Genomic DNA, 22,142 nt, shown 5'->3' with positions numbered 1-22,142 from the left:
ATGTCTATGTTTAGTTTATAATTTCAGAGTGATCTAGAAGTGGTTATTTATATCTGTTTATTTTGTAACATATGCCTTTTATATTTTTCAGAATTCTACTTTTCGCTGAAAGAGTCGGTACTGAAAAAACAGGATGTTCTATCAACTCACATTCCTAGAATTCCTTTTTGGTCAGAAGTGTAAGTCTGTTGACCCTTCCAAATTTTGTCTCTCTGACAAGAAAAGAAAATCCAGAAGAGAACATTTTGAGATCGTATTGTTTTCCATTGCCCTTGTGTTTGTTTTGCTCTGTTTCACTCTATTATCCAACTAATACCATTCTGCCTATTATTTACCTATTTTAAAATAAAGACTTGGAGTAATTTTTCATATTTTTCTAGAAGTCTCCCTTGATTAGAAAGGTATTTCTGGGCAATAAAACTTAAGTTTTGACTGTGAAATTCTGTCAATAATTTGAGAAAGTTTGAAATTTCTTTCTGTTGTATGTACAGTAGGTGATCTTATGAATTCCACATGGATTTTATATGCAACAATCCTTCAGTAACTAGTTTCTAAGAAAAATAGAACCTTTTCCATACTTAATTTACAGACCTAGCTTTCAATTTCCTCTTCATTTTGTTTATGGTAAGTTTTGCCATGAAAACATAAGTGATTTTAAAATAGCCAAATATATGTAGTTTTTTCTTTATGGTTTTTGAGATTCCTATCATACTTAGGAAAGCCTTCTCCACCCCAAATTTATACAAATAGCCTCCTACCATTCCTTCCAATATTTTTCTTTAAAAAAAAAAAAGATAGGCATCCAATTCTGGATTATCAATCATATCAGCAGCATTTATTAAATTAGGCACTCTTTCTCACTAAGTTAGATAAAAACCACATATATACTTATCTTTCTGTGGATGCTCGACCATATCTGACTAATATATTTATATATTTATGTGCCAATATTACATGTTTTTGATTACAGTGACTTTATAGTTATCTTAGTATCTGAAATTCTCTCACTTTGCCTTACTTGTTCTTATTCAGTATTCATAAATTTCTTGGCTACTTTTAGAGATTTATTTTTGCATTACATATTCCAGAATTATTTTATATAGTTCCACAGAAAAGCTCATTGAGATTATAATTTGAGTTGTGCAAAATTTATGTATTAATTTTAGAAATACCAACATTTCTATGACAGTTCTTATTCTGGTTGTTTTATGTCCTGCATTTGCATTTCAAATTTTAATTTTTATGTCTTAAACTATTCTTGCTATACTTAGGTCTAAGAATTTTATTGTTTTGTCCATATTATACATGTATATTATTTTTCACTTTAGTTTCAAACATTATTGTTAGGACTGAGAAAAAGTTATTGAGTCTCATGAAGTGTCCAGTCAGAGTTAATCTTGGGACTTTTTCAGGAGCTGCTAGAAGGAGATACTCAAAATGAAAAACATCTTGTCATGAGGAACCTGGGAAACAACTCAACATGAAGGAAAATAGAATCTAGAGGTGGAGACATAGTAAGTACTAGAGCTATTATTTGAATTTCTGGAACAAGCCATATCTGAAACCATTATCATTTGTCCTTTTCAATTACTCAAGCCAATAAGCTTCCCCTATTTCCATTTGATTTAAGCAAGTTTAAGTAGGTCTTATTTTTCTTTGCTTATCAAATAAGGTATGTATAGACATTTGAACTTGACTCTTCCAGATGACTTTGTTGCTGGGAATCTTCAGAAAACTGCCAAGTTACACTCTACTACTGTCATGGAAAAAAATAATTTAATGGTAGTAGAGCTGAACTTAAGAGAGGTGTTGAAATGTTACCAGAGTTGTGTAGGATGAAACTGAGATTGCTTCCTTAGAGCCCAGTTTTAAGAGGTACTGATACAATAAAAAGTATGGGGGATTACAAATACAAAACTGTAAAAATAAAGCAAATCAGCTGTGTGAAAGGATGATGAAGGACACTTATCTTCTATTGCCTGTACAATATAAATTTGATACATTAATATTTCCTTTCTAATGGAGAGTTTAGAACTTCATTTGACAATCATTATTTTATTCAAGGCATTTTTATTAATTAAAAAACAAACGTTAATTGTAAGTAGCATAATTATGTTCTTTTTTGTGTGTGTGTGGTACGCGGGCCTGTCACTGTTGTGGCCTCTCCCGTTGCGAAGCACAGGCTCCGGACGCGCAGGCTCAGCAGCCATGGCTTACGGGCCCAGCCGCTCCGCGGCATGTGGGATCCTCCCAGACCGGGGCACGAGCCCGTGTCCCCTGCATCGGCAGGTGGACTCTCAACCACTGAGCCACCAGGGAAGCCCTAATTATGTTCTTTTACTCGAAGAAAATAGAGCTTGAACCCACTATGATGTTCTGAAGTTTCTTTTGTGCCCACCTGTTTATCCAGAAAGCTGGTTTCTTCATTATTGGCTTCCTTACAACCCATCGCACAACTCTGATTTTGTTTATGTTTCAGCTTTAAAGTCATACTGAGGCCAGTCAACAGCTTTCAAATATTTGATCATGTCTGAGATTATATTTAGGGAACTCCTTTGCTTCCTGTTGAAAAATAGTTGAGGCTCAAATAGGATTTGGAATGACCACTTATCACTCAGGGTTTCAAAACGTAACTTTTGTATCAGTTGATAATTCACTTATTCATTCTTTCATTTCACTCCACATATGTTTAAGTGGGTATGACTATAATCCAGGCACTTTTCTAGGCACAGCATAAACATCACCAGAAAACAAAGATCTTGCTCTCATGGAACTTAGATTCCAAAAAGGACAGAGCAAATAAACCTATAAGCAAAATATAAATTATGTCAAGTGGTGGTAAGTACTATGAATTAATGTGAAGTAGAGTAAGGATAGAGAATGCAGGTGGGGAGGGGTGAGGATCCCCTTTCATATGATAGTGAGGAAAGTTCCCTTTGATAAGGTGACCTTTATGCAAAGAGTTGTAGTGAAGTAAGTACTAAATGGATATCTAAGGAAAGCACATTTTGGACAAGTTAAGAGACTCTGAGACACAAGTATGCTAAGCATATTTAAAAAGTAGCAAGAACATCTAAACGGCTGGAGTAGATTGAGGATCCAGGAGAAACAGGCAGCACGTGGAGGGGGGCTTGATCATAAGGGATATGATATTTGTTCTAGAAGATTGCTCTGTTTGTATATGAGAATAGACTGTAGAAGGGCAAGTGTAAAGAGCTACTACACACCTGCAAGATGGTTGCTAAGAAATGACATTAAATTTTTCACCGTGGAGGTCATTAATGACCTTGACAAGATTAGTGTAGAAAAAATAAATTTTTTGTTTCAAAATTATACATTTTCTTATAACATTTCTTATATAGAAAAGTTACACATTTTCTATAGCACCCTCTTCTGGGCTTTCAGTGAAGCGGCTATTACAGTAACACAGAAGAGAGATGAAGGTGCTTGGACAGGGAACACTAAGTGAGACATGGTCAAATTTGATACATTTTGAAAATAGATGAAGAGAATTTGCTGGATGTGAAACAGAGGGCTTGTATCAATGTTCTATCAGAAAAGATATGGCACATTTAATTAAGATAACTAGCGACGTGTTTAATAAAGGAATTATTTAGAAAGATGTGAGCAGGGTATAGAGGAACACAAGGAATAGTACAATGCCCTGAAGAATGAATATAAAAACCTGTGTTAAGCGGAATTTTAGCAGACTTGCCTTAAGGAAAACACCCAGCTCAAAATTGCCCCATGAGGATATAGATGAAGGAATCAGTACTTTGACCTGCCTCCACAGGAGCAAAGGTTCCCATTGACTAAAACCAATTGCAAAACAAAGGACAAGGGAGAACCTTGATTTAGCTCCTACAGGTCAGCTTTCAGTGTCATGCATCAGGGTGTGGAAGGGTGGAGAATGAATCTGGAGAGACAAATGGAAGATATCCAGGATGACTCTATGCACTTGGCTCGAGTAACTAGAACTGCATGAGGATCAGTGTGTGTGTGTGTGTATGTGTGTGTGTGTGTGTGTGCGTGTGTGTGTGCGTGCATGTGTGTGTGTGTGTGCATGCGTGTGTGTATGTGTTAAAAAAAGATAGATAGAAAGAAATTGAAGTAGAATTTTGTATAACACAGTTTTAAGATGGCAACATGACAGTAAATGTGAATTTTTTAAAAGTGTGTCCAGACTTCCCAGAAGAAGTTAAGATTGAAGATATAGTATTAGGAATTTTAAGTCTAAAGCTGGTATTTAAACCCCCAGAACTGGATGAAATCACCTAGGCAATGAGTACAGATGGAGAAGAGTTTATGAAAATAATCCAGAGGAACAGACAAAGGGGACAGCAAAAACATTTTTTTTCAAAAAGGAAGAAGTCATTAGTTATGTCAAAAGCTGTTAATAGCTAGAGCAAAATAATTTCTGAGAAATGACGTTAAATTTTTCAGTGTAGAGGTCGTTAACGACCTTGACAAGATTAGTGTAGATAAAAATTTTGTGTTTCAATAGAAACTATGCTTTTTCTGACAACCCTTCTGGGTTATCAGATTGGAGCCCAGTTCATTGCCTTTGAGCTATTTTGCAACTCTTTGTAAATGTGGGTAACTGATAGTAAATTCTGACTTGTCTGATAGTATTTAATGAACATTTTCTATCCAGTTTGGTAGTGACTTGATTGGCTTGGAAAAACCACAGTTTTGTCTCCATTTGCAATTCATTTCAATATTCCTTCAATCCATATGAATTTGTACTGTTTTGAGTTTTCCTTTGAACCGGTTATAGCATGGGCCTGGTTCTATTCATAAGAATAAAAGAATTTCTTTAACACACGTCCATTTTTCATCTATGTTAAAATCATGATTTTTACCTTTGTCTGAAAATTATCTTTTAACATTAGTTTTGGTGTACTGATGTGGGCAAAAAATTGACTCAAATATATTTAATAGAAAATGGGGTCAAGATAGCTGATTTGATATTCAGAAAAATCTTTTTTGGTAAAGCACATTGAAAAATTTCAATACAATTTAACTATCACTTTTTTAAAGCTTGGTGGGAAAGCAGAGACCTGAAATGAAAAGAAAGCCATGAAGAGGGGGTGAGTGAGTACTAGATGTGCCCTTGGGACAGGAAATGAAGCTTGGGACCAGAGCTGAGTAGGAGGTAGGACCCCTGGCATAAGCTGGGATTCTTCAAAGGGCAAAATCTCGCGGGAAAAAGCTGCTTTCCATTACATGGAAATGGTGAAAGTATTTGCCTTCTTTCGTCTTAGCTCTAGTTGAGGTAGGATAAAAGAAGAAAAATTATCCCTGAGAATTCTAACCACAAGCTAGCACACACCTTGTTTGTTTGAGGAACTGGAAAAAGGCAGGTTTAAAGACAACGGAATGAACTCTTGGCTAGTTTCATGTCTGTCACCTCCTTGTTACCCTAATGTTGCCAATGATAACTTCTCAATTTCATTAGATAACTCAGCCATGAGGGTATCTCTTGATTCACATTATGAAAGCCCAAACACGATTCTTTTGTTGCAGTGTACACATGCAGGTAACAGGCTATTAAAATCTACAGATTCCACCCTTCTGATCCCCATATCACAAGAATTGATTTCTTACATTATAATGATATTTACTTGAGTTTTTATTTTGTCATTTGATCCTCCAGTTAATGTATTTACCCAGGCAAAAACATTAAAAAACGAAAAAGTTGTTCTCAAGTAATTTCCTCCTCTCTCCTCACATTTTTTATTTTCTTTGAAACCAACACTATTTTCCTTGGCTGAGATGGACAGTTAGTTAAAATGATATTTCCTGGGGAAAAAAAATTCTCAGAATGAGAAACTAAACTTGAACTAAATTGTAAATGTCTTAGTCCAAAATCTCAGAAAGAGCATGTATTTTTAAAATAAACTTGGACCTTTCTCTGAGCTCCACTCCCATAATAATTCAATTTGAACCTACTTAGGTGCTCTCTCACTCACATCCATCTGATGAAAAGCAAAGCAATTGGGGGAAGTCCTTTGGTCTCGTGCCCATTTGGTTACCTCTAGATGCCTTGTCTTAGCTCATATAGGCTACTGAAATCTGAGCGCCTTGGGTTTCTGTCCCATCTGGAAGCCCAGCAAATTTTGCAGAGGCTATGAACCTGAGCCCAGACTCCAGCCTCTCAAGCATACCATGCAGCCATCCCATTCCCACCTAACCAAAAACTCTTCTCACTTCCTGGGATACTGGGAGGAAGCCAGCTGCAGATTCCAATTGAGAACTTCCAGATCTCCCTTCACATCCTCAACTTCTGGAGGGCACATCCTCTTCTTCCTCCTCTTTTCCAGGAGATACTTGGCTCCCTTTCCCTTCCTGGGCATAATCCTTTCAAGTACTAGGAAGACAATTATCCTTTGATTCCTACAGCAAAACCTCGTATAAGCCAAGAAAGCATGAAAGGACTGACTACCTTCTTGGAGTGGATGGGAGTGGGAAAAAGTGCATCAAGGAAAAAGCACAAGTTAATATCTCAATCAATTATACTGTCTCACAACTTTTGCAGGAGTACCCTCCCCTCATAACCTGAAATACCTGATAAAAGAAGGCAAGGCCCATCACTAACATGCCGTTCAATTTGTGAGTGTTTGAAGGAGTGCCCTAAACCTCCATCAGTAGCCTAGCCTTTATAATCTGATTACACTCACCATTTTTTTATTCCTGAGATCTGAAACAAGAAGGAGGAAGGAAACTTAAATTAAAAATGTCACCACTCATTTATTTAAAAGTTATGTCATTCTACATATGCGGATGCATTATATTCTCTTGCAGTTTATCTAAACGCTTTACACTAGCTGTACCCTTCAGGACATTAAAGAAATGGAATCATCTCTTGACTGCCCATGGGCAGATGAGACTGAGGTGGAAAGACTTTGCCAGGAATAATAGATGAATGTTGCTTTTGGTAAGAGACCAATGGAAATATGTTTCCTTTTTATAAAAGGCTTGTCAAATATTCATTTATAATTAAATTAAAGATATTGTTGCACTGAAAATGAGGAGTAATCATTCCTCAACATACTAGAAAGCTATCTTGGAGCATAAGGGCTCACAGACAGATGACACTTCAATGAACATGTGTTTGTAGGAGGCTGACCTGGGCCAGGAATGAACGATTGTTAGCTTTAGTTTCTTGGGGATGTGTTAATTGATTGAGAAATTTAAAAGTTGGATTTTTGTGATTGCTTTTTTAACCTGTCAGTGTGTTCTTAACTAAAATCGTATTATATTGACATTTTACTCTTCTCACTCATTATTTCAGTGTGAGAAATAGGTCAGGGAAGTAAGCATTCTGTAAATATCCTTTTACATCACATTTACTGTGTGGAACTGGGAATCTCTAAAGTTCCAGTGACTTTGTACTTATGAAGGGGCCACGGAAGACATCTGTGAAAACCAGAAGAAAACCTCACAGGAAAAGCGCTGAATAAAGGATGGCCATGTGTGTTGGTGTGCCAGCACTTCTTCATAACAGCACCACATTTCCAATAGTCTCCTGTTTCATTATATGACTGAAAATATAATTTAATTTAAAGTTGGCATCACTAACAAATAGTCAAATCTCAATTCCCAATGTTTGATTGGTTGTGTGCTTTTCTGTTTTGTTTTCTTTTTGTATGTGGGAGGCAAGGGACCCAGCCAGCCTTTCTGGATGTTAGAATATATATACTCTAGCACCACCTACTGGGCATTAGTTTGCAGTGCCCCAAATTACAAAAAACTAAACCCCCAAATCTGATTCTTTCCCCAAACTTTCATTTTCTTGCTTTTTCTCCTCCCTACCTTTTTATTTCCTGTTGCTTCTGTATTCAATGTTCTTTATTTCCTTCTACCTATTAGAAATATTCTTTTTCAATATAATTCTCATACGCAGTTTTCTCAAACAAATACTTTTACGACATGTGGACAGATTGAAGATGAGGAAAGAAAAGGTTCTTGCCAGGTCTTTACCTTAAAGTGATAACTAATGGCAAATTAGATTCAGAAAGGCATTATTTTATATATTAAATATTAACATTAATATTTAGCATTTCTATGCCTAGACTCCTTTGAATCCCGACTTTTCCACTAACTAGCTGTGAGGCTGCACAACCGCCCCAAATCTCTATTTTCTCACTTGGAAAAAAAAGCATATGTATTATGCTAATAATACATAACTCAGAGCAATGCTGTGAGAACTGAATGATGTGTATGCACACAAACTCTTTGACAGGGCATCTTCTCATGCGGCAAATGTGCAAAAAAGATTTTCCATTATTATTACCTTTCTGAAGACAGAGTCCATATTTTCATTCATCTCTATCAGCTTAGAGTGCATAGCAGGGGGCTTATACATGGTAGAAACTTAATAAATGCTTTTTGAATTAACTATCTGGAAAACATGAAATTGTTTGCAAATAGTGATACTGTTCCCATCCTTGAAATTCTAATGTTTTTCTTTAGAAAGCTATTTGAAAACATTTAATCACTTTTTCCTGTCTGAATACATAGCAGAATATCTACTGTGCGTAGTATAGCAGGAAAAAAACACATTATTACCATGGCTATGAGCCAACCACTCTGCTAATCACCTTGTAGATATTATTTTATTTCCTGGACAGAGGGTCCAGAAACTTGATTTTACTCTCAGTTTTATTATTAACTTTATAAGTAAAATTTGAGCACTAGAGCTTAGTTTCCTTGAGAGAAGGGTGGGCTATACCGTGTCTAAAGTTTCTTTCAGCTCTGTTATCCTCACTAGGATTCTGCCAGCCATATAAATTAGGGTTGAAATAGAATAATTCAGCATTTATACTGGCATTCATTCTGTTTGCCTCTATTCTAAAATGAAAGGAACAAGTGAGATGGAATTATAGATAATTAGAGCCAAGAGATCAGAAGTCATATAGCCAACCCTCTACCCATATTTAATTAAACACACACACACACAGAGAAAGAGAGAGAGAGAAAGAGAGAAAGCGAAGTATTCTGCCCAAGATCATAACAATAGATGAAGCAGTATTAAGAGTTTATTCCAGAAGAGTTGGTGGAAATGGCAGATCAGACTTTTGTATACTTTAGCCTCTCCATGATAGGAACAAAAGAAAATGCAGTGTGGGAGCAAAGGTTTATAAGTTAGCCTAAAATGTAGTTGTGATATTTTTAGATGGCCACTTGTGAAATGTATACCTGAGCAAATCTAAAAACACAGAGACCATCTAATATGTATCTTCAGAAAGATTCTGAGGTATACTACACTGAGGCAATTTATGAAATAAGAAACCCTTTCTTTAAATTTAAATTACATTGTAGACAGTTTGGAAGGAATACTATAAAGTCACCCATATTTACGTGGCTCCAAACAATCATTTACATAGTTTTAAATTTTTTTCCTATGCATATATTGTATATATTGTAATCATAGTGTTCATAAAACAGTTCTGTTATTTGATTGTAATTTTTGCCATAGTGTTACATAGTCTCTTAGGTATCAAATGCTTGCAAAGTATTTTAGCAAATGACCATATCATAATTTATGTTAACATCCCCCTATATTTCTGAGCATTAAATTGTTTGCCTTTCTTTCTTTCTGCTTTTCTCTTCTCCCTCCCTCCCTCCTTCCCTCACTTCCTCCCTCCCCACCTTTCTAGAATTTTAAATAATGCATTGCAATCATGGCTTTCTCTGATTTTTCTATTAAAAAACTATCAGAGTGGTTGTCAAATTGCTGTGTCAATTTGCCAAATTTCCTTCTACCAAAGTGTGTCGCATTTAACAATGCCACCAGTAATATAAAGTCACACAAGTTTTGCTCTTCTCTCAAATGCAATGGGAATGACCATAACCATTTTAGTTTATATACAAGTATTTTCATTACTAATATATTTGGATTTATTTTTATTATGAGAGGTCTGTGAGAGGGCCACATGGCAAGGAACTGCAAGCAGCCTCTTATAGTTGAGCTCGGTTCCTGGCTAACAGCCAGCAAGAAAATGGGGACTTCAGTCCTAACACCACATGGAACTAATTTCTGCCAACAGTCACATGAACTTAGAAGAGGACTCCAAGCTCCAGAAAGAAACACAGCCTGACCAACATCTTAATTACAACTTTGTGGGATCCTGAGCAGATGACCAAGCTAAGTTGTATCTAGACTCATGGCTCACAGAAACTGAGATAGTATATGTTGTTTTAACCAATTGAGTTTGTGGTAACTTGTTATAAAGCAATAGAAAATTAATATACCTTGTATTTCAATTCAGTTTTAAAATATCAAAGCTGTATGATTTTTATGTAAATCCAGTTAAGTCTGCACATAAGTTTGATGAGAGAATTAAATCTTGACTATTTTTTTTCACCACGGCTGCATTTTTGGAGCTTAAAACAACATTTGGAAGTTAAACACAAGTTAGCAATTCTACTTGTATGTATTTACCCAAGAGAAATAAAAATGTATGTCCATATAAAGATATAGTCATAAATATTCATAACACTTTGTTCATAATAGCTTAAAACTGGAAACAGGCAAAACAGTCTAACAACAGGTAAATAGGGAAACAAATTCTGGCCTATCCATACAGTAGGAGTACTCAGCAACAGTAAGGAATGCACTACTGAAATACAAAAATATGGGTGATTCTCAAAAACATTATGCTGAGTAAAAATGAAAAAGCTGGATATAAAACAGTACCTACTGAACAATTCCACTTATATAAAATTCTAGAATAGGCAAGACTGATGTATGGTAGAAAGATCAAAGGCTGCCGATTTGAGGAAATGGGGATAAGGAACATTTTAGAGTGATGAAATGTTTATATCCTGATCATGGATTGCTTACACAGGTATATACATTTGTTAAAACTCACTAAGTATACACTTATTGAGTTCATTTTAGTGAAGAGTTCATTTCAGTGAAATTATACCACAATAAGGCTGATTAATGAAAATAGCATCTGGTCATAGTAAAACATTCAATACATATTTGTGAATGGATAAAACTTTACTTAAAGGCAATTTTATTCTTTAAATAATTTGCAAATTTAGGAAAAAATTATTTTCCATAATAGCCCATATGGGCCAGTGTGTAAACAGATATAACAGTATGGGTTTTGAAAGTGCACGAATGTCACTAGTTATTAATCTCACCTGTCTGCAATGGCGAGTTATTTGTAATAAATAATTTGAGAAGTTTGTCATTTCAGAGCAATCCAGTGTTACTTTCTTTAGGTCTTGAGGATTCACATGAGTTTTGTTCATCATAAGATTTCTGAAAAGATTTGTCATAAATTGATCAACTACACAGTTTAGAAAGTCATAAAAACATTGAGAATTACAGCAATACATTTTGATACTGGAATTAATGCAGCCTGAATAGCAGTAACATATTGTGTTAAGTAAAATGGCTTAAAAAATTGGGGGTCCCATTATTCCTTAGGAAATAATACAATGCTTTCATGTCTTTAGACATATTAAGATAGGGTGATTCTTTTACTAGGCATGAGTTTAAAATGATAGATTTTAAAAAATAAAATCACAACATTGAGAAAGTTAATATTCACATAGAAACAAAACAGATATAGTAAGATATTTTGTAGGAAATTTGGCAATGCATATTAAAAGGCAGAGGAATATAACTGAGGTCTCAAACTATTTTTCTTCTCCTTGCTTTGCTTTCAGGTGTTTCATGAGGTGGTATTCTTTATCCAAATCTCCAATAAGGTAGGATTGGTTAAAAGCTATGACTCCACATTGAAAGCAGTGATTTTATTAACTAATGGTTGATATAAAAAATAAAATCCAAGAATATGTCTCATAAATTCATAAGATCTCAAAGTACCTTTCGAGATCCTCTGGTACATCCTTCCAAATGCTTTATGGTACCAGGTGTTCGTCGCCCATATGCAATGATCTGTTTTCTTGTGCTCAAACATCTAAGGATCGGGCTTCCCTGGTGGCGCAGTGGTTGAGAGTCCGCCTGCCGATGCAGGGGACGCGGATTCGTGCCCTGGTCCGGGAAGATCCCGCATGCCGCGGAGCGGCTGGGCCTGTGAGCCATGGCCGCTGAGCCTGCGCGTCCGTAGCCTGTGCTCCGCAACGGGAGAGGCCACAACGGTGAGAGGCCCGCGTACCGCAAAAAAAAAAAAAAAAAAAAAAAAAATCTAAGGATCATTTTTTGTGTACATGAGCAGGTAGTGGATTCTTTGCTATGCAGCTAGGATATCACAGTATATAACATGGACCTGATAAAAATAGATATGATCATTTTTTGACAGAGACTTTAAACTTTCTCTTTAGCACTATTCAACTATTCTCTTCCACCATAACAGACACGTGGACAAAGTTTAAATGGGCAATAGGCTGGGAAGTTATGAGAAGGATTCAAGAATCAGGAGGGTCAATGGATCAGATGTCATTTGAAGTTCATTATGGCTCCAAGATTCTATGATTCTGCGACTTTACTGATGCATTTTTATTCTCTCCCCCAAAATTCAAACAAGTGAGCTGGGACTGTGTGTGTTTAGTGCAACACAATGGTTTTTGCATGTCTATGTGTTATAGGAACACCAAGTCTTTTTTGTAACTCACCCCGTGTAACTTGAGGGAACTGCTGTGTTTTGTTTCAATATAGTTCTGCACTGTTGTAACACAATTTTTATTTCCATGACTTTTTTGAGCAAAATATTATTCACATTTTGTGAATACTCAAAACCTTTTCTCCAATTTTATGTTTTCTTTTTTCAAGGCTGTAAAAGTTTGTATTGTGTACTAAAACTGCCTGCTTTCTCTGTTACGACTTAATGGATAATTTTTGAAATTACATATAGACGTATTATCCTTTAACAAATCATTCAATTGTTTTATATTAAGGTATGCCCTATTGTTGAGATTTTCCATTAAGTGTCATTTTGTCTATGGATGTTCTCTAAGCTTCGACCATTTAAATTATTCAGGCTCTATACCTCACCACTCCTGTACTCAGATAATTATTTATAAATACTAACTCTGAGAACAAAGTTGATCATTAACCTGGCATTAAGCTGTGCAGCTTTAACCACTGACAAGAAAAAAAGGAAACAAAAGAAAAACAGGCATAAAATTTAAAACAGAATTGTGACATTTAAATGTTTATTAAGACATTCATATTAATAATAGGATACTTTATAAATACTTTATATATAAAGTTGATAGTGACCATCATAACTCCAGCATCAGTTTTTACTAGGCTTTCAAGGTTTAAGATACCAATACATCAACATTTTCTTGCCTTTAGCATTTGAAAGCTAATTAGGTGCTTCAATTAAAGGTCAATGACAAGAAAGAAGAGATATGGGGATATATGTATATGTAAAACTGATTCACTTTGTTATAAAGCAGAAAATAACACACCATTGTAAAGCAATTATACTCCAATAAAGATGCTAAGAGTCCCTCCCATCAGGAAACTTGCACAAGCCTCTTGGATAGCCTCATCCACCAGAGGGCAGACAGCAGAAGCAAGAAGAACTACAATCCTGCAGCCTGTGGAACAAAAACCACATTCATAGAAAGATAGACAAGATGAAAAGGCAGAAGGCTATGTACCAGATGAAGGAACAAGATAAAACCCCAGAAAAACAACTAAATGAAGTGGAGACAGTCAACCTTCCAGAAAAAGAACTCAGAATAATGAGAGTGAAGATGATCCAGGACCTCGGAAAAACAATGGAGGCAAGGATTGAGAATATGCAAGAAATGTTTAGCAAAGACCTAGAAGAATTAAAGAACAAACAAGATTATCAATCACAGTTTCAATTTCATTACCTGTGATTGGTCTGTTCATAATTTCTGTTTCTTCCTGGTTCAGTCTTGGAAGGTTATACCTTTCTAAGAATTTGTCCATTTCTTCCAGGTTGTGAGGGATTTATACCATGCAGCCCACATAGAAATCAAACATATGATTAACCCAATGTTCTAATCAACTGCTCTACAGACATAAACTACAGTCTTGATGATGGTAAACAGCACAAGAAAAAGTCTATATTAAAATACCACCATGTTACCTTTTACCACATTACTGAGCATCCTTTCAAATAAATAGAATATATTAGCAAACAGTATTATGTCATCATGTGCTAAAAAGCAGCAATAAAATGTACTTATAAAAAGCAAAGAATCCTGTATGAAATAACATATACTTTAAATTTTGAGATATGTGTTTTGAAAATATTTTTTTTAATGTTCCAGAAATTTGTGGGAAATTGTTTAAAACTGTATAAATTAAGGGGTTTGTTGCTGTTGCAGTTAAGTCTTTTCAAGTAACTGACTGCTTACTTGAGTGGAGAAAAACGGCTCTAAGAATAACTTATAGGGCTTCCCTGGTGGCGCAGTGGTTGAGAGTCCGCCTGCCGATGCAGGGGACGAGGGTTCGTGCCCGGTCCGGGAAGATCCCACATGCCGCGGAGCGGCTGGGCCCGTGAGCCATGGTCGCTGAGCCTGCGCGTCCGGAGCCTGTGCTCCGCAACGGGAGAGGCCACAACAGTGAGAGGCCCGCGTACCACACACACACAAAAAAGAATAACTTATAAAACTCAATACCAGACTTTTAAAGGCTATTTGTTTTTTTTGTTTTGTTTTTTTTAATACCAGACTTTTAAAGGCTATTTGTAAATATGTTTCACAGAAAGTTTCTACCTGTACTCTAAACGGGCAAGAAACAGAATGGATAAGTATAAAAAGAACATTTTATTAACTGAAGTATCTCTAGAGGATAGCCAACATTAACTTAATAAATAAATGTGGAATGAATGGATATGTAATCATGTGTAGTGTTTTAAATCTTAAAAATGTCTTTAAAAATTTTGTATTTTCAATCATAATTCTAAGATACTTTTCCACTATATTCTTTCCCTGGATCTTGACTATCCACAATTATCATGAAAGAAAAATATACACCATATCTACCACTGAGTTATCCATTTGTCTTCTGGAAATAAAGTCATTCTCCCATAAAGAACATGTAATTAATTATTTTAAATAATGGTCTAAATGTTAAGGGTATATCACTATAAATTTTAGTTGTATAAACTCTTAAAAAGTTCTAGTTTTTCAGCAATTAATGTTATAGCCAGTGGGAGTCATATTTTTACATATCCTCTAAGTCAAAATTTATATTTACAGTTGATATTTTGTTACCATTAAGTTCAAATGATCTCAGCCAACTATCCTCTTGTTTAATTTGCTATGATGGCATGAAATATCAGTGCTTTAAAGAAGTGTGGAATGAGAGTATGAGTTTGAGGTGATAAAAATAAGTTAAATTAAAACTCATGTTTATAATTGCATACTATTTTAGTTTAATTTTTGTCATAAAATTCTCTTCCAAGGCTTGCAAAGTCAAAAGTTAAGTGTTCCTCAACATTTTCATGGGTTTCTTGAGCTTTGAACCTAGCTTACTAACTCATTAATTTTCAAGTCATCTTGAAATATTTCCTATGGAATCCACGGTGATTTATCAGGTGCTATAAAGTTTAAAAAAGCAGAGAAATATTTAATTTATTTGAAGATGCGTTTGTGGGATACTATATATATTTTTGGAAACACTATTCAGTTATTATGTGATTACTTTATAAAACTTCTACCTCTTTTAAAGTTCTTTTCATGTTCTCTCTTGTATCAGAGATAAGTATGTACAGTTCCAGGATAAACATTCTTAACAGTTAAGGTTATAACTAGGATGTTGCTTACAGATGGGAATATTGTAGACAAGGAAGTAAATCTGAAATGTTTGTGATAGTAAGAATAAAATAAATATTCATTATATTGAAATGAATTTAAAAATTTAAATATAGCAAGGGAACTAATAGCAATTTGTGAGACAACTAATGATTACATTTCACCACTGAAAATGAATAATTACATTAGTAATTGAAGATCAATTTTAACACCAGTCATTGTGGGGGGGAAAAAAGAAAAGAATGCAAATGAACTGTCTTCCCAGTTTTTCTGTAGTCTTAAAGAATAATCTTGATTAAGAAGATTACTGTCTCTGGCTTGGCTGGCTCTATCATTCTGATTTTGTCCAGTGCAACCGGGAATAAACATAATTGTGTGTTTATTTTTATTTCTTTCTTAGACCTAAGGCAGTGTTCTGTTTTTCAACAAAAGTATCTTAGTAAGCTAAAAGGGTTTTTTTTCTTTTCCTTTTAATCCTAAGAAGGTCTGTTTGAGATATATGCTTCTTACTTATATGTAAATTTTACCAATTTTTTTCTAAATAAAAAAGTGAAAAGAAAACATCTCTCATGTGAACTTAGGTATAGGAAACATCTTGTTCTACCTGAAAAATAATTTAGATGCTGTGGTTGTGAGCCTAGTGGGAGTCTGCCTTATGTAACTGCTGTGTGTCTGACTCTAAGCTACCAGATGCTGGAAAGAAAGGAAAATGAAAACTATAATCTTAGACAACTAAATCCTTATTTCCAGCCTAGGAAGACATGAGTGTGTAGTGTGTAGTGTGTGTGTGTGTGTGTGTGTGTGTCTTAGTTATAACCTGTGATTTGGTAGATAACCAGTGATTTGTTAGAACTCTAAATTAAAAGATACACATCTGGCTGTTTCCCACAAAAGTCAGAAAGAATAAATCTTCACTTTTAAAGATATAGTTTTGAAGATTCTCAACTGTGGTACAGTATGAATTTAGTCACTTAGCTAGATAATGCACTTTACCTAAAAGCCAGAACCTACCTCTCAACATAACGTTGTGATTTTTTAAAAGTCTTTTGAGAGAAAAAAAAAAGTAGACGTCTAAAAGAAAATGGCATATATACATTTGGGTATCCATGAAATAAATGCCTTCAAATGTATTCCTTCTGGATGTCAAGCAACATGATGTTTTCAATTTTTTTATACACTGTCTTGCATTACAAATTTAAATATCGGAAGGATATTTACTTGAAGGTCACCAAATTAATGTTGTTAAAAATTATTTTAGTTATTCTAAAGCCATGAGAAAGGATTACATTTCCAAGCTTGTTTATACTCTCTTGTTCTGTGTCTACATCCAAATCCTAGGAAATCATCTTCCCTGGGGACACTGTTGCATTTGGATGGCCATGTGCAAGTTTCAGATTTTTCTGGACTTTTTCCCAGCTCCACTCTGATTTCTTGCAATTCATGGGCAGCTGAAGAAAGAGGAAGAATAAGGAAGAAACTTACAAGAAATTATCATTAAAATCACTGCAGATATTTCATTAATGAAAAACTTTAGAAAAATGCACTGATGAGATAGTGTCTGGTAGAGTTTATTATACATTCTAGTGAGGGAGAAAAGAAGCAAAATGCTAAACACATGCATTAACAGCATTAAAGACTGTAGTAAATACCAATAAAGAAGTAAATAGGGAGCTATGGTAATGAGTTTTGATTACATAAGGCTGGTTAGGGATGATTTCTCAGAGGGGATGGTTTGTGAAGTGTATCTTGAAGAGTGGAAAGAAGTTGACCATGGTGACAAGGAGACGCTTAGAGTTCCTGCTACACTAGGGGCTTCCTCACATTTCTTTTCATGGTTTTCCTTGAGCGTGGAATGTGTGCTCCACTTCTACCCTGTATGCTTTAGTACTCAGTGCAGGCATTTATCTGCTTGGAAGTTATTCCTGAATCTGTCTTTGTTTTTCTTCTCCAGGATGTGTTAGATACACTTTCTTAGTGCTCCCTTAAATAATCCACAAATATCTCTCTTAACATACTTCCCTTACTGCACTGAAACTGTATGTCTTTATGCCTTCACCCTGTCTCGTTCCTCTTTACAATCCTAGAATCTAGCACTTTGCTTCATAAATTGTGATTGAAAAACTGATGGGTTATTATTCACAAAAACTGCAAATGAAACTTTGAGCCATGACAGAGCAAGGATACAATAAAAGCTTCGAACTGAAACTCCATCAGGCCCAAACTATGAATGGTAAAGTACACTTGTTCAACCTACCTTTTCTCTCTCCTATTTTTCCATTTTCTTTGCTTGCTGAAGGAAATGTTCTTTCTTTCCATAAATTTGTCATTTTTCTTCATCAGAGCCTATATACGTTGGAAGAAGCTAAAAGGAGAAGGGCAGAACAATGGATTTTCCGTTATTTAAACATTGTTATCTTTATATATGATTGTTTTTGAGACAAAAAAAAGATACTTCAAAATCAGTTATAGTCTCAAAAATTTTTAAGTGAATTTCTAGAGAATATTATTAAAATTATGTCTGAATGCTAGAATATAAATTGAGTGAATTAACAGAGAGATGATCCATTCAGCTGTAGTATTTGGTCAGTTAGTAGGTGACCAAAGTAAGCTATTAAATCACCCCATAATCTGGAGGTGAGGTTAAAAGTTTTAATTCAAGTTTCACTATATGTGTTTATCAACTGACTTTTTATTATGAAATTAAATACTTCTCACCTACTGTCTCTGTGGTAGGCAGAATAGTGGCATCTGAAAGATGTCCTCCCATTGGATGTCCTAATCCCCCAGACCTGTGAATATGTTAGGTTTCAAGGCAAAGGAGAACTAAAGTTGCAGATAAAATTAAGGTTGCTGATCAGTTGCTTAAATTAAGGAGATTTTCCTGGACTATCTGTGTGGATCTAATGCCATCACAAGAGTTTGTTTTTTTAAGATTTTTTTAAATAAATTTTTCTTTATCATTGTGTTCTGAATTCAAAACATTTTAAAATTTTTATTTATTTTTAATTTTATTTATTTTTGACCACGTTGGGTCTTCGTTGCTGAGTGGGCTTTCTCTAGTTGTGACGAGCAGGGGCTACTCTTCCTTGTGGTGTGCAGGCTTCTCATTGCGGTGGCTTCTCTTGTTGCAGAGCACGGGCTGTAGGAATGTGGGCTTCAGTAGTTGTGGCACATGGGCTCTAGAGCACAGGCTCAGTAGTTGTGGCTCACGGGCTTAGTTGCTCCGCGGCATGTGGGATCTTCCCAGACCAGGGATCAAACCCATGGTTTGATCTTCCCAGACCAGGGATCAAACCCCGTGCCAATGCAGGGGGATTCTTAACCACTGCGCCACCAGGGAAGTCCCTTTAAGATTTTTGTGTGTGTGGACCATTTTTAAAGTCATTATTGAATTTGTACAATATTGCCTCTGTTTTTTTAATGTTTTGGTTTTTTGGCCACAAGCCATGTGGGATCTTAGCTCCCCGACCAGGGATTGAACCCACAACCCCCTATTGGGAGGCAAAGTCTTAACCACGGGATGGCCAGGGAAGTCCCCTAATAAGGGTTTTTAAAAGTGGAAGAAAGAGGCAGAAGAGGAAAGTCAGAGACAAGAGACGTGACAGATGTGACAACAGAAGCAGTGTCAGAGAGATACTATATTGCTGGCTTCAAAGATGGAGGAAGAATTTAGAGCAGCAGCTAGCGTAATGGTACCATGGAGTCAAATAAAATACGTGCTATGATGGCAGCCTGCAACATTCAGAGACATTTGCAATGTTAATTTATTTGAATTATTAATCTTTCCCACTCAGCATCTTATTAGGTTTTTTTGTTTTTTTGTTTTTGTTTTTGTTTCTTTGCGGTACGCGGGCCTCTCACTGCTGTGGCCTCTCCCGTTGCGGAGCACAGGCTCCGGACGCGCAGGCTCAGCGGCCATGGCTCACGGGCCCAGCCGCTCCGCGGCATGTGGGATCCTCCCAGACCGGGGCACGAACCCGTGTCCCCTGCATCAGCAGGCGGACTCTCAACCACTGCGCCACCAGCGAAGCCCTTATTAGGTTTTAAATGGTCAATATTTAGCATCACATTTCTGGAGAGAAAATGAATCCCTGTCATATACTAAATTTAAAATAAAAGGCTTACACTTGGTGACAAAAGAAAAAAAAGTTGGCGGAAGAAGCACAAACCAAGCAATACGGGCAGCTTTAGAAGCTGGAAAAAGCAGGAAATGAATTTTCCCCTAGAGCTTACCCACCTCTATTTTAGCCCAGTGAGAGCTGTTTGGGACCTGTGACCAGCAGAATAAGGTAATAAATTTGTGTATTTTTAAGCCACTAAATTTGTGGTTATTTGTTAAAACTACAATAGCAAATGAATACAGTCTTCACTCCCCAAAACTGAAGTTTCAAAAGCAACTCAAGAGAAAAATAACTTTGCTTTTTAGTCAAGTACACTGTTAATTTTGTAATTGTATGAGAAACATTTTAAATTAAGATTACAGTTAAGGAGAAAAACTTCTTGTACTGACTCAGGTGAGAAAACCAAGAACTAGTCAGCCGATTCCCCGAGGTCCAACCTTCTAATTTTCCCCTCGTGTTTCTCATGGTGTGTCCTAAGTCTCAGAGTGTGAAGAAGTTTCCAAAGTGAGTTGGGGCTGTGAAAGCTCTGTTTCCTCTTCCAAGGGACCAAATATCAACGTTGACACTTGAAAGGATACAGAATTCTACAAATTATCTACAACTCCATTTCAGACTTTTAAAAATGTAAATACATGATTAAATACATGATTGCAGTAGTTTTCTGCAAACAAAAAAAAAAGTGGAGTAACTGCAGGCCAATCATTATTCTTTAGCGCAATTTATCCATTGCATTTTACCTTACTTAAAGAAGATGGCTGCAACTAGTTTTGAACCATTTCCGTTCTACCAACCAAGAATACAAACAGCAGAAGGAAGAAGAGAAGAAATGTGTGGATAATAGCAGGAAAGATGTTTAATATTAAAAAGGAGCTGTTTGCTCTCCAGTACTAGCTAGAATTATCTCTATAGGTCTATTTAGTATTTTATATAGAATTACATTTCTAGGGAACAGTTTACATTCCAACATTACCTTCACTGGACCTTACCAGTGTTTGTTCTTCTGTACTACTTGGTCATGACCTGATTCAAATATTTCTTTGGTATCTTTATTTTCCTCTCATGGTCATTCTATAGAGACCTGAGAAAGAATCCGTAAAAGTGCATTAACTAAATGTAATCTCTTCTCCTTACTACTCAGGCACATTCTACAGGATAAAACTTCAACAAACCCCTTACTGTAGAGAGAGACAGTAATGGTCAAGGCCACCCACCTCGCACTGTGCTGGTATTAGGAACAAGAAGAGTAGCTGGGAACTCTGGATCACATGCTTCCCCTGCACTTGGGCATGGTTAGCAAGTCACTTTTCAGCCCAGTGATAATCAACACCAGCCTGGAGCTAAAAGGTAACGCAACTGTCTTCTGTGGCCAAGTCTTGACTTAATAAACGTATCAGTCTTGAAAGGTTATCTTTTGGCTTCAACAAGCTAATCTGAGTAGCTTAAAAACAGAGCTTTAACAGAAGGTAACCTTAAACGTGAACCCCACTCAGGTCTGTACACAGGCATTTTTGTTTTGATGATCTTTCCTGCTCTTTCAAAGCTTATGGGGATTTTGCAAATCATGCTTTATTTAGCGTTTCTGTAACTCCCTGTAAATGAGAAGAATGATAAATTTAGTGATAGAGATGGCTTATATTTTGGGACACTGGAAAAAGATCAAGGTCTTAAAGAAATAGTAGTAAGTTCTTTTATGCACGCACATCTCCCACTGAGTTCCATATCGTAAGCACCACTGATTTCACATTTTTTATTTCACAATATCTGATTTTCACAAGGTGTCCATCTATTAGCATTTTGGGGCCCATTTAAAAACATCAGCAACAAACTAGAAATAGAGCCAGAAGTTTATTAAAGAACAGGTCGACTATAGTGTCTAGGCCATCATAAGACAATCAAAACTCACATTTCCAAACTTCATTAAGGGAATGATGAATACTCACTGTTACTTATATGAAACATTTTATACACTGAAGACAGAGACTGAGTGTGAATTACTGAGGACATTCATTTCTCCCCACTAGAATGTAATCTCCATGAAGGAAGAGATTTTGTTTGGTTGGCTCATTGCTGCATACCCAGCACTTAGCATACTGCCTGGCCCAGAGTCGACGTCTAATGAACATTGATTGAATAGTTCAATAAATTAAAAAGAGTCTGACACAGTTAGAAACTAATAAAAGAATATGAAAAAAATAGTTAATGCAGGCATCATTGATTCCTGAGTACCTCATAACTGGATGAAATTAAAATACTGTCTGATGTACTGATCTGCTGATGTACATGCCTTTGCTGCTGTGG

General features: G+C 35.9%; 1 long non-coding RNA gene across 1 annotated transcript in view; it reads left to right on the top strand.

Moving 5' to 3' along the window:
* The window catches only part of LOC137227766 (uncharacterized), a 58,412-nt gene that overhangs the window by 125 nt on the left and 36,145 nt on the right, over positions 1-22,142 (top strand). The window contains exons 2-4 of the long non-coding RNA XR_010944996.1: positions 92-179; positions 1,413-1,514; positions 20,983-21,188. This is a non-coding gene — a long non-coding RNA (uncharacterized lncRNA). The remainder of the gene's footprint in view (positions 1-91; positions 180-1,412; positions 1,515-20,982; positions 21,189-22,142) is intronic.

Source organism: Pseudorca crassidens, chromosome 7 (assembly GCF_039906515.1).
Source record: "Pseudorca crassidens isolate mPseCra1 chromosome 7, mPseCra1.hap1, whole genome shotgun sequence".
NCBI classification, from domain to species: Eukaryota; Metazoa; Chordata; class Mammalia; order Artiodactyla; family Delphinidae; genus Pseudorca; species Pseudorca crassidens.
Note: the sequence above shows the minus strand (reverse complement) of the source record. Positions and strands in the feature narration are given on the sequence as shown.